Raw genomic sequence first — 12813 nt, forward strand, 5'->3', positions numbered from 1 at the left:
TGTATTTTATCTCCACTACTATTCAATATCTACTCTGAATGGGTATTTAAGTAAGCTTTAGACGGTTGTACAAAGGGAGTATTAATAAATGGTAAATGGTTGAATAATATTAGATATGCAAATGACACCATAGTTTTTGCCGATAATCTGAATGATTTACAGATATTAATAAATCGTATAACAGAAGTCAGCAACAGATACGGACTAGCACTAAACATAAAGAAGACCAAATTTATGACAATTAGTAAAAAAAAATACTAAACGCTCAACTTACAATCAACCATTAGAATATCGAAAGAGTTGGGCAATATACATATCTGGGCACAAATTTAAATAGCCAATGGGACCACTCGACAGAAATTAAACAGCGAATAATAAAAGCGAAAGCAGCATACATTAGAATGAGACTCATTTTCAACAGTCAAGACATATCATTAAAAACAAAATACCGTCTGTTGAAATGCTACATATTCACAGTTCTGCTCTACGGAATGGAAGCGTGGACGATAACTGTTGCATCTATGAATCGGCTCGAAGCTTTCGAAATGTGGTGTTATAGGCGCATATTACGTATATCCTGGGTTGACCGAATTACTAATGTGGAAGTCATGCGTAGAATGGGGAAAGGGTGTGAAATTCTCATAACCATCAAAACAAAAAAATTAGAATATCTAGGACATCTAATGAAAAATCATGAACGTTACGGCCTTCTCCAACTGATTCTCCAAGGGAAGGTAAATGGTAAAAGGGGACCGGGAAGAAGACGCATTTCCTGGCTTCAAAATTTACGAAAGTGGTATAACACGACTACCACTGAACTGTTCTGCGCTGCGGTAAACAAAGTCAAGATAGCCATGATGATCGCCAACATCCGGAACGGATAGGCACTTTAAGAAGAAGATACTAAGCGTGGCTAAAGAGTTCTAAAAACAACTGTTTTTTATATAACAGACTAAAAATCCACAAAGAAAAATTTTCCTGTAGTTGGTTGTATAGGTACCATATAATACAAAAAACAGACTAAAAATCTAAAAATTAAAGGAATAACTCAGAAAATACAAGAAATCGCTGATATAATTTAATTTACCTATGAAATGCCAATAGTGCCAACATTTTATAAATGTCACTAGTGTAAAAATTTGATAAAAGTGAAGTAAACTTGCCTGAGGTTAGACCAATTACAAACAAGCTTTACGGCGCGGGAAATTTGAATTACTCCTCTTGGTTTAAAAACAGACTATAGGAGACCTTTTGACGAAACGCCTCTGATGATCCTCTAGGAGCGAAAGAATACTTGGGCAAGATTTTATAAACTCAGTGCTCGATACCTGCCTTTTATTTCTATAAATTTCGTATATTCGAGCATTCAACCATTTTCTATTTTAAATCGTTAGAGCTAACTTAGAACTTTGGTGTTTCACCGAAAGTTGCGTATTGGGCTTCTTAACAAAGCCTCAAAATTTGAGACCAATCCTTAATTAGTATAAAAGTTATTATATTTGTTTATCCCCGAGATCTACTTTTTTGCAATTGCATAAAACAGAAAATACTGAAAATAAGTAGAAGTAGAAAGTAGAAAACTTATACTATAAATATGTATTAAAAAAGATAATTAGCCTGTTTTGTTTTTATTTTCAGCTAATTTGTTGATAATAATTAAGGAACCTAATTAATAACATTTTAAATAATGGGATTTGTATTTTTTGTCAAAAAGTTTGCACAAACATCGTAGCTTCACAGGAATCTCTACAAATTTTCAAAAATTTTGTTCAAATGGGGACTACTTTGGGAAACCTACAAATTGAATTCATCGAATACACCGAATTTAAATACCGAACAAGCAATTTCATCCTACTAAAATGTTCTATATCTCCGGAACTACTCAACGGATTTTGATCTTTCTTCCTTTAATTTGGATGTAATATCTACAAACATTAGAAATATGCGATTTATTTATAAATTTATTCATTAATAAACAATAGAATTTGTTAAACAATTTTTGAAGAAATTATTGTCTTCCAAAAATCTATTTCTTTAATCATGGTATCATTAATATTCATAGAAAAAGTTAAAGTCCACTTGAATAAATAAATTATTTTTAATAAATCATTATTTATTAAGAATAATTTAATTCTCAAAGGGTAGTAGGTAATATAGGTAATTTAACTATTTCTATGATTAATAATGAAAGTATGATTAAAAAAAAATAGATTTTTGGGAAATATTTGTTTTTTCAAAATATGTTCAAACAATTTAGAATATTCATTAATTAACAAATGTCTAGAAACATTCATAATTTATTTATAATGTACAGGAAAATTACATTCAAATTAAAAAAGAAATATCAAAATCCATTGAGTAGATCCCGAGATATAGAAAATGATAATAGTTTTAAGTTGCTTTTTTAGTTTTTGAACTTTTTAGGATCTGTAAGCTCCCGGCTTCCTCTTCACTTACTTCGACTAGTCATCATTTGAACTACATTTTTGAAAACTCTTGTAAGATACCAGCTTTTCGAATATGTAAAACGATTTTTTCTACGGACAATATTTTTAAAGTTTTTCTAAATGTTTATAAAATACAAAATTTCAAAAATTTGGCATTAGGATTATTGACTAATATGATAATTTTTTATCTTTTTTAATACATTTTTATAGTATAACGCTTCTTCTTTTATTTGGCATACGTAGGATTACCATTATCTACGTAGGGATAAACAAATATAATAACGTTTAAACTAATCAATGAATGGTCTCAAATTTTAAGGGTTTGTTGAGCATCCTGATACCAACTTTGAGTGAAACACCAAAGTTCTGCGTTGGTTTTGATAAAAGTTATTAACAAATAATGATGTTCACATACTTTGTAGTCTGCGAAGCAACAAATTGACTATTTAACTTTCAAAAATAGGCATTTTGAAGCTTTTTAAATGTCCTAAAAAATTAAATTTTGAAATTTGAATGAGGTGCAAAATATCTAAAAAATCGCGATAATTGCACTAACCTGTTAATAAATTAAAAAACGGCTCCGAACTTTAGGCAGGTAGAGGAGGAAATAAAGCACTAAAATCGCCCAAACCTTAAACTATTTTAAAGTAAGACGGATCGTTATGAAACCTTTTGCATTCGATTCGGGAGAGCTTCAAGAAAATTCTTTGCATGAGTGACAAATAAAAAATTGCATTGTTGTAGGCAGAAAATTAATTTTCCAAAGTGCATCGCAAACCGTTCAAAAAATAAAAATTCACAACTCGGAAAATAATCATGGAAATGAGTTTAATTTTCATACTCGGGTGATCTTTGAGGTCGTTGAACAGGAACATAGGATCGACAACATTTGTCGAGTGACAAATAAAAAATTGCATTGTTGTAGGCAGAAAATAAATTTTCCAAATTGCATCTCAAACCGTTCAAAAAATATAAATTCACCACTCGTAAAATAATCATGGAAACGAGTTTAATTTTCATACTCGGGTGGTTTTTGAGGTCGTTGAACAGGAACATTGGATCGACAACATTTGTCGAGTGACAAATAAAAAATTGCATTGTTGTAGGCAGAAAATTGATTTTCCAAAGTGCATCGCAAACCGTTAAAAAAATAAAAAATCACAACTCGGAAAATAATCATGGAAATGAGTTTAATTTTCATACTCGGGAGGATTTTGAGGTCGTTGAACAGGAACATTGGATCGACAACATTTTTGTCGAGTGACAAATAAAAAATTGCATTGTTGTAGGCAGAAAATTCATTTTTCTACGAGCGTGCAAAAATGTCTACTTTCGCGCACGCATTTTAGTTTTGAAAGTTTCACTTTTCCGCACGCGTGTTACTTTTCCGCACGCGTGTTACTTTTCCGCACGCAGTTTTTACTTTTCCGCACGCGTGTTAATTTAGATATGTTAATATGGCCTTAAAGTAATTATAATACATGCAATAAACTAATATTTAGATATTATTTACTAATTTATTTCAAATATATCTTATTGTGTTCCTGTTTTAATGAAATTAACGCGACAATTCGATGAAATAAAATTATTTTGACATAATATTCGAAAGTCAAATCGGTAGACAATAACAGTCATTTTGAATCATCGTCATGGAAACCAAGATCGTCGTCATGCTAACTAACTATATTGAAAGTTTGGTTTTGACAACCTTGTCAAAGAATTAATTTGTGTTTGTATTTTCAATAGTAATACCACTAGTGATTCAATTTTCGCGATAAGTCTGTCGATTTACTTCTAAACGAAACTGAGTTGCTTGAAAACACCACGAGTCCGTAGGACGAGTTGCAACTCAGTTGAGTTTAGAAATAAAAGACAGACCTATAAGATAAATTAAATCACGAGTGGTATTTTATTAGACTATTTCACGAACAAAGTGATAGGTCAAAAATTCAGTAGAATGAGAGGAATGAATTTAATAATAATACATTTGATCTAGGTAACCCAAATCTACCCATTTTTTGAATAATTCACAATTAGTCATAATCATGAAATATTTATTATAACTATAAATAATTTGTTATAATTATTTTTTACCTATAACAATAAATAGTTGAAGGCCCAGTCTTTTAGAATGAATGCTAGTCTTTCGTTGTTATTTTCTGCATCTAATTTGTAGTTGCGATCCACCCAGAACATCATAAATTGTCTCCATATATAAGATTTAGATTTTCTTGTGTTACTCGGTATATTTTCTTCAATGTTTTGGTTTATAATTTCGTTTGAAGTACCACCGAAACGACTCATTTTGACGTATACAGCTACAATAATTTTTTTGGCAAACGTCAAACTTTGCTTTGAGATCGGTATCCATGGTTACGTCGTTGAAAACACGAAGCTGATAGACCAATCAGAATTGAAAGACAGTTGGTGTTTTCGCGATAACACAAGCTGTCTTTGGTTTGTGATTGGTCAGATTATGTGAAAATTTTAAGATGAGTGAAATAGTCATATTAATTAAATTAATTGATTAAGATTTGGTAATTTTTTAAAGACTCTTAGAAAAAATATATTGTTCCTAACTCTTGCAGAAAGTCTCTTTTCCGCACTCGACTGCTTCCGAACTCCCGCTTCGCGTCGTTCGGCAAACTGCAGTCGCGTGCGGAAAAGAATGACTTTCTGCACTTGTTAGGAAAATAGCTATTTCCAAAGTGCTTCGCAAACCGTTCAAAAAATAAAAATTCACAACTCGGAAAATAATCATGGAAATGAGTTTAATTTTCATACTCGGGTGGTTTTTGAGGTCGTTGAACAGGAACATTGGATCGACAAAGCTGCAAGAGGTACCTGGTGTCCGGTATCTCGGTATTCACGTCATCTCCTGGAGTTTTATAAAAATTCGTTATGAAAATAGTTGAAATTTATTATTTCGGGGTTTTTGAGGTCGCTCAACACGAATATTAGAACGAAGATGCTGTACGAGATACCTGGTGCATTATGCCTTCGTCTTTTCGGGGAATTTTATGGAAATTCATAACAAAATTTGTTGAAACTTGTTATTCTTTTATATCTAAAAAAATTATTAATACTTAATAATATTTTTTTTTCGCAATTTACACTCTAAATAAAAATAACTTTCTGTTATTGCTACTTACTGTTCAATTTTATAACGAATTTCTACATAACTCCAGTAAACGGGTCTAGGATAGTTGGTCGAGAACACTTCATCGACGGAAAATTAGTCGAAAACATGTGGTCGACAAACAGTTGGTCGAATGCACAATTCATCGAATGTATAATTCGTCGACGAACATTTTTTGTTCGAATGGATTTTTCGTCGACAAACTGTTATTTATATTTAGGATAAATGGATTAATGGTGACAAACGACGGATTATTGGTTTTTATTTTGTTAACTGGAATATTGTATTATACATATCTGAGTTTATTTATTTTTTGGGGTTTTGTTAATTTTTGTTTTCTAAAGCTTACTTATTTTTAAATTTAATGAAAAAATTGGCTGCGGTGGGAGAGTAGACAGCGGTGAGTACCTCAGAGCTAAACTGTATTAACTCCATTTTTTTTAAAAATTGTATTATTTAACTTTCTACATAACACACTTCACATCTTTCATATGCAATACGATATAAAATCCTATTTAATGTGGTTTCGAAGATAGGCAATGTTAAAGTGTATTAAGTCCTTCCGTAGCTCCGAGCTAAACAGTCGTTTACACTTAATACCCAGCAAAATAAAATTATTAACTCCATGGAACGATGTGAAACCGCGGCGTGCTACTGGTATTCAGTATTCTGTAGAAAATAAATGAAAGTAACTAAATGACTTCAAGGATTTTAAGACTCTTTAAAACAACAACTGTTTTAACTGTTCACATTTTATTATAAGGAACAAACTCAGCAGAATACAGACCTTCGTATGTTAGATGTTGTCCACTTGGAAGTACCTATGCATGTAGCGATAATTTGGGATTACTTTTTTCAAAACTAATTTTAGTTCGGAAACATTCCAATCTGTTGATCTTAACAGAAATCCTAGGCGTGTTGAGTTTCCTGCGGCTCTGCCTGTGAATCATGATAAGCCAAAGGAATTTCATAATTTTTATAAAAACTTATCCCACTCCGACAAAGTAGATGAGGATTTATAAAATTTTTCCAAAATAATAATTGTAAGTGAACAACACTCATCTTTTGGGTTTCGTTTTTCGTTAGTTTTGTTTACTCATTTTGTTTTATACATATTGTTTATTTCATTTAATTTAAAAAAAGAAGTGTTCTTGACTAAATTGTGTTTCATGTATCGTATTATCTCCAGATTATTTATTCACGTGTGTTAACTTACCATTATATTAACTCTCGAACATGGTAATTGTTTTCATGCCAAACAGTATTAACCCTCTAATGCATACAACCGCCTTAAGGCGGACTTTGATCAAAGTCATATTGGTATCAACGGGAGAAATTCTGGTTGCATACCTACTTAAAACTGTTTCGTGGATGACTTGTTTTATATAATAGCGATGTCCGTAGTTTCATATCGGTCATAGATCAGCCGAGGCGGTTAGTTATATGAAGACAATTAGTAGTATTGGGTGAAAAAATTATTTGGCCCGAAAACTCATTTTTAGTAAAATAAGTACTTGTTTGTGGAACGCTAAGTGAAGCAGAAAAAATTATAGGTGAGTAGCTAAATACCTCTATTACACATTTTTCATCCGATTTGATTTGAATCAATTTCGATCTTTTTGTTATGTTGCATTTTCCATACTCTTGTTCCATTTTCCATAGACTTGTGCATCCTGGCGTAGTAAAAATTTATTTTATGGGGTATTACTGAAGCGTTGTGGTACAGTACATTTTCCTTTTCAGATATGGTACAGCGGGGTTTCAGACTGTCTGAAATCACTGATGCAGAAATCTGGGTGATGTTGGACGATATACCTGCTGCAGAAGCTGAAGCAAGCGATTTTGAGAGTGACTATGATTCTGATCGACTTATGTTGGCGTGCAACCACTTGCATCTAAAAATGATAGCGTAAAGTTCCAAAAAGTTAGACGTTGGGACAGAAAAAAAGAGTTCACGATAAAATCGATTGCCCACAGATCATCAAAGAATATAACCAGCATAGGGAGGTGTTAATTTTATGGATGGACTATTAGGTCGGTACCGCATTTATAATATGAAGACAAGAAAATTGAGTAATCGTATTTTTTACTATCTCATAGATGTGGCGGTGATCAAAGCGTACCTACTGTATCAGGATTCATGCACAAAAAGAAAAAATTGAGTTGCCAGTGTTCAGAACACAAGTATCTGAATCGCTCTGCTTGTGTGGCATGGCTCCAGTCAAACGACGCGTTGGCCAACCTTCTAGTTGTTCACCTAAAACCACTGCAGGAGCACCAAAGAGAGCATATCATCCGACGGAGGACATCCGTTACGATCAAACAGGCCACTGGTGTGTATTTCGAGAACATACTAGTAAAAAACAGTGCAAATTTCCAAAATGCACATCCGAAACCCAAGAATATTGTATAAAACGCAATTTATCTTTATGTAGTTCAACCACAAAAACATGTTTTTACGATTTTCATAATAAACAATAATTTTAGTATGTTTTTATTTGCTTATTTTGATAATAAAAAAAATTAAATGCAGTTACCTTAATGTATGGTTACTGCACAAGTCCGCCTAAAGGCGGATGCCTCTTTTTTCCTTTCAAAGGAAAACCTGGCAGTAATATCAATTTTTGCCTTAGCACATTTGTGTTCGTAAGTGCAAAATCTAACTGTCCTGAATTTTTCAGCTCGAACAAAAATTGATGCATTAGAGGGTTAACTCCACGTTTTTTTAAAAAATTAAAGAGGTATAAAAATAACAAATACAGTAATATATGGTATCATTTATACTTATCCAATAGTGTTTATCACATATTTGAAGAAAAAGAAGTAAAAATTGTATTTAAAATTTACTGTTTATATTTCTTTTAAACTGCTCTCCTGTAAAATTTTAATTTTGTGAGTTAATACAGTTTAGCTCTGAGGTACAGAAATATAAACCGATATTTTAATTAGTGATGTTGTACCGTTCCTCTTTTTGGTGTCGGCGCACTTGCGAACGGAGCATTTCCGGACAATTCATACTTATCAACATTTTTGACTACAGCAGAAAATTTAAACAAAAACTTGAAAAAAAAAAAAATAAAAATCAATAATTCTTCATTTGTCACCATAATTCCCTTTGGGTCTTTGTCGACGAAAAATCCATTCGATCAAATGTTCGTCGACGAATTGAACATTCGATGAATTGTGCACTCGACCAACTGTTTGTCGACCAAATGTTGTCGACTAATTTTCCGTCGATGAAGTGTTCTCGATAAACTTTCCGAAACCGCCAGTAAATGACGTAAATACCTGTCACCAGGTACTCCATACAGCATCGCCGAAGCAATATTCGTGTTCAGCGACCTCAAAAACCTCGGAATAACAAGTTTCAACGATTTTCATAATGAATTTACATCAAACTCCAGGAGATGCATAGGTACCGGGATACTGGGCATCAGATACCTATTGTAGCTTCGCCGATCCGACATTCCGGTTTCCGGTAAAAAACTTCCCGAGTATGAAAATTAAACTCATTCCATGATTATTTCGCGAGTTGTGAATTTTTAATTTTTTGAACACTTTGAGATGCACTTTGGAAAATGCACTTTCCGCCTACAACAATGCAATTTTCATTTGTCCCTCATGCCAAGTATTCATGAATTTTCCTGAAGCTCTCCCAAATCGAATGCAAAAGGTTTCATGGCGATCCGTCTTACTTTAAAAAAGTTAGAGGTGCAATGCTTTATATCCTCGCCTACACTCAAAAAAAATTTAGTTCGTAATATTGATTAATAGTCATTATTGAATAGTATTTCGTTGTAACAACAATTTAATTTTTTGTTTCAACGAACTTTTAGACATTGATCAATGTATTTGGTTTGCGTCACAATTATTGAATAATAATTGTGAAAATAACTAGAGTACATTAATCAATAACACTCAACTTATTCAGACAATAAGTTATTTTCGTATATTTGATAAATACATAATGGTAATTCTGACATTAAAGCACTTTCTTGATTTTGTAGATGATAAGCAATTACCTTGGTTTATCGTGACAATGTACAGGTTTCATTAACACAATGTACAAATGTTGTTAATAAGTAATATTTGATTATTCCATAGATGTAAACTGATTGTTGTGACAACGAATGCATTAATCAATCTACTACTGCGTTTAATAATCACAATCAATGCGGTCATGGTAACAATAAACGAAGTTGTTGAAACAATAAATGTTTTGCTTGACCATTTGAAATGTAACGGCTTTTCCTTATCGTTTTTTGGTAACAATTCTGTTACCTCTGCCGAAGTGCCGAATAATTTTTTTTCGTTTCCAAGTGTAGTCCGTACTGGAAGGAAGTTTTCGTGTGTCTAGTATCGTATTCATTTTTTTCGAATCCTGAGAAAACTAATTAGTTTTTTTGAAAATTTTAAACACAGAATAAAATATTACAGTATTATCGAGGGTCTGAAGTTCCTGAGAAATTCTATAATGATTATTTTAATAAGTCACAGGGGCGCAAAAGAGAAAATTAAGTATCTTTTTTAATTTCACATATACCATTCAAAAGACACTTTTATTTATTCTAAGGGACTTTCAGCCCTCGGTAATATGTAATATTTTATTCTGCGTTTAAATTTTTCAAAAATACTTATTAGTTTTCTCAGGATTCCAAAAAAAATGAATGCGTTTAAAAAGAATTCGATCAAAATTTTGCACCTGCGCTCTTCAAAAGGATTAAAGTGTTATACATTTTTGGAATCACTATTTCAAACGATATTAAATGAGCTGTCACATAATGTCCCATTTAAAAAAACCAAAGTTGTGGCTGTCACCTGAAGAGAGATCGCGTAAAGTTCGAAACATTGATGTTATAATATACTTTGATTATTTTAAAAATCATCCTGTTCGAGTGTTCTGCTTATGTGCTAAAAATAAATAAGTTAATAAGGGGGCAACACTTTTTCCAGCGCACTGTGTACGTGAAATCCTATGAAAAATCACACAGTGTAAAGTCCATTAGGTTAATGGCAAAATTATTATAAATCAATTAATATCATACATTTAGGGCCGGTTGTTCGAACGCTAATCAACAATGATCATTATCAAATAATTAATTACTGTCAATGTCAACTTTGTTTGGGTTGTTAAAAAGTCTGTGGAGTCTATAATCAATTAATATAACAATAATTATTAACATAATTAATAATAAATCTCATAATTGTAATTAATTATGTTTTCAGCAACCCAAACAAAGTTGACATTGACAGTTTTGGTGACAGTAATTAAATATTTGATAATGATCATTGTTGATTAGCGTTCGAACAACCGGCCCTGAGAGTTAATGCATTCAGTAATTATCAATATAAAATACGTTCATAGTAGGAATCAACGAAACTGATTGTAGGGATGAATAAAATTGCTTGTAAGAATAACCGTATTTATTGTGGCAATGAACGGAATTAATTGTAAGAATAAACGGAATTAATTGTAAGAATAAACGGATATAATTGTAGAAATAAACGAAATACGTTAGGAGAAATAATACTGTTATTGTCACAACGAATAGTTTTCGTCGGTCAATTAACGACGTTGTTGTTTCAATGAATAGTGTTCGTTGGCTCAGTGAACAGTGTTCGTAATATTAATAAATGGATGTTCATTCATTCAATAAACGTAATACATTGGATCAACTAACGAAAATAATAATGAATTGATGAAAATTGCTTTGTTGTTCCAATAAAACCAAGAATTGGACACATTTTAAGTATTGCTTTTGTTGTCTAAATTAACATTTTTATTAATATTACGTACCTTTTTCGTTGAGTGTAAGGAAACATATAGGTCTCCCTTCTATAGGTCTACAATAACTAAAAAAGTTGCCAGATACCTGGATAATTCAGTGTCCTGAGAAAATCCTTATTTCCCTGGACTAGTATCAGCAGCGCTGTTCAGTATTCAGACGGGCGAGAGAGAAAGGAAAGGAAGCAGAATCGGTGGCTGGTGTTGGCGTGCCAGTGCCAGTGCCGGCAAAGTGATTCCGCAGCCGCATATCACCGGAAACGGCGTTGTCATGGCAACTGCATCGGAATACTCGACATCTGAGCATCGCTTTAGGATTAAACAATCCTTTCGGCGACGGTATCAGCCGGAATAGGAGCAAGAAGGACGAAGATATGTGTGTTCAAACTTAAATTTTTTGCCACTATTCATCCAGGAATTTGGAAGAATGGGGCATGCCGTTTGGTACATTATTTTAAGTTTACAACGTAGAAATCAAATTTTTAAACAGTAGATTTGTTAAAATTGGATTTTTAACTATTATTATTTAAGAAAAGTGAACCTTGAAAATTTAAATATTTTTATCTACTCTATCTCATATTATGTATAAGTTTTTAGTTTGTGAAAACTGTCATTATAGATAGCAGTGCGTGAAGAATTTAAAGTGTGCGTGAAGTAACAATGTATTTTAAATGGGATTTACTTTTTCGCACTATTTTTTGGCACACTTTTATATAACCAAATATCCTTAAATTTCGCGTTGTCATGGTGATGACATGTGAGCAATAAATTACAACAAAAATTTTGACAGTTTTGTGGTTTGAAAGAAGTTAGAATTTTTAAATGTCAAAGTTCTAAGAATTGTATAATAAAGAGTTACAGTTTTTTTATTTGTTTATCGTAGATAAAATATTGTATGAAACTGTGCGTGAAGTACTTTTTGCAAACTTATGCAATGTATAGCACCCGCACCGCTGTCGCTCGTGCTCTAAACATCGCGTGCGTTCGCAAAAAGCATACTTCACGAACTGTTTCATAAATAACTATTTTATTTACTTAAGAAATGCTAAAAACTTCATTCATTTGCATTTAAAATAATTCATAGGAGATTCTGACCAATAGAATGCTACAGAAATAAAAATTACAGCGATTATTTTTTAACGATTTTAACTTCCAATCGTGTAGAAAGATTTTTCATCACGTCTTTAATTCTGACCAATCAGATTATTATTACATCGGTAATTTTCTACTGTACAAAATTACAATGAGATTTTTTTAAGAGCAAACAGTAGCGATCAACAGGTAGCAACTTCGGGAGATAGTATCATACTTTTTTTCGTAAGGTCTGCGAAACTTTGGCAACAGTGGTAATCTTTGACATTATCTAAGATTAATATTTTGACAATTTAACTCATAGGCGCGCTAAATGGAAGTAATAGAAAACAATTTTGTTATTAGTAAAT

The sequence above is a fragment of the Diabrotica virgifera genome, chromosome 5 (genome assembly GCF_917563875.1).
Source record: "Diabrotica virgifera virgifera chromosome 5, PGI_DIABVI_V3a".
NCBI classification, from domain to species: domain Eukaryota; kingdom Metazoa; phylum Arthropoda; class Insecta; order Coleoptera; family Chrysomelidae; genus Diabrotica; species Diabrotica virgifera.